This window comes from Neopelma chrysocephalum, unplaced genomic scaffold (genome assembly GCF_003984885.1).
Source record: "Neopelma chrysocephalum unplaced genomic scaffold, ASM398488v2 Primary Assembly neopelma1_95589, whole genome shotgun sequence".
In the NCBI taxonomy this organism is placed as follows: Eukaryota; Metazoa; Chordata; class Aves; order Passeriformes; family Pipridae; genus Neopelma; species Neopelma chrysocephalum.
The window spans coordinates 1-1398 of NW_020924257.1; the positions used below are offsets into that span (position 1 = coordinate 1).

The 1398-nt window shown below is 46.7% G+C and overlaps 1 long non-coding RNA gene across 1 annotated transcript; it reads left to right on the top strand.

Moving 5' to 3' along the window:
* Positions 1–52: 52 nt before the first annotated feature.
* On the top strand, positions 53–1142 carry LOC113980908. The gene is made up of 2 exons (XR_003538249.1): positions 53–206; positions 885–1142. It is a non-coding gene; the product is annotated as an uncharacterized LOC113980908 (long non-coding RNA).
* Positions 1143–1398: the final 256 nt, after the last annotated feature.

The following is a 1398-nucleotide window of genomic DNA, read 5'->3' on the forward strand; positions in this document are numbered from 1 at the left end:
GAAATCAGAAGCAGTCATTTGGACTCACTGAAAAACCAGTTAGAAGACAGAATCAGAGATCTGGAACGTGCACTGGGAAGGAGAAAAAGCAACCAACCAAAAAGACCTTTTCAGAGAGAATCCACCCAGGCAGAAGTGGAAAAGTACAAAGAGCTGTATCTGGTGGAAGCCAAAACCAGAAAAAGCCTCACCAAGAAACTGGAAAGGTAAGTCCCTGCTTTTTTGGACTGGTAAGAACAGACTCCTTTTTCATTGTGCATTTTCCCACTAAAATCCCTTTTCTACATCTGGCCAGCGTCAGGTGTGAAAGCAGAATGTGGCATATTTGTGGGGAAAGTTCCTTAAGACCCTTCCCTTCATCAGACCTGTCTTCCTTTCTCTTTAGAGTTCCAGCAGTAACACCACAGTAGCACCACTATGGCATTAGTGGTGTCTTTTTCAAGTTGAGGTTGTTTTAGCAGGCAGTCTTTTTGCCAATCTCTACTCTCCTCATCCCATGTGTGACAGGAAAGATGAATCTTGTGCCCTTTACTGTTTGAATAAGGAGAGGCCTCTTGGAGAAGAGAGTTGGATTCTGTGAATCCAAAATAAGGCGGCTCTTTCTTGGCTTCTGTTTTGGCAGCAGGTCTGAGTGTTGAGCTTTCCTTGAGAAGGCCAGGGTAGCCCAGAGTTCTTATGGAGGTGACACTCGCTGCTCCTTGCACTTGGTGTGATTTCTTAGAAACAGGCCCTGTGAACAAGCTCAGATCAAAGGATGTGCTTGTTTTGGACACTCTTAATGCCCTTGGCTTTTAGAAGTGGAGTAGTAGTCAAGGATGTGGAGGGTAACTCTGCAAAAGCCTTCCTGCCACAGATGACTCTCTGTGTGCTTGTGAATGTTTCAGAGCTAATGAGAGACTTGCAGAGGCCAACACCAAGCTCCTTTGGGAGCACCACAGAAGCAGATCTGCAGTCCCAAGCAGCGCTGTCAGCGGACATCTGGCTGCAAGTCCACTTCTGGATTCAACTGGCCTGGGACTTCTTGGCATCAGTTTGGGACTGAGCAGAAATCTGGGTCTCAGAACACCACCCAGACATCTGTGGTAAAGCCCAAGACTTCTGCTCATCAGGTTTGTACAAAATTTCCAGAGTGGTCAAAGGCCAGAAAAGGTTGAAATGGAAGCAATGAGCTGTGTGACCACATTCTTTGACAAGAGAACCTGTGGGAAAGAGCACTGTGGTGCAGGAACCTCCCACCTAAGTTCTACACTAGATTTACACGTAGTGATCTTCTGTAGCCTGTGGGGTTTGGCGGGAAGCCAACTCCAACCGGCTCCAGATTGTTTTGGGGTCAGAAGTGGGATTGTTTTGGTTCTTTTGGTTTTGTTGTGGGAACATTGTCTGGGAAAGCTACCAAGA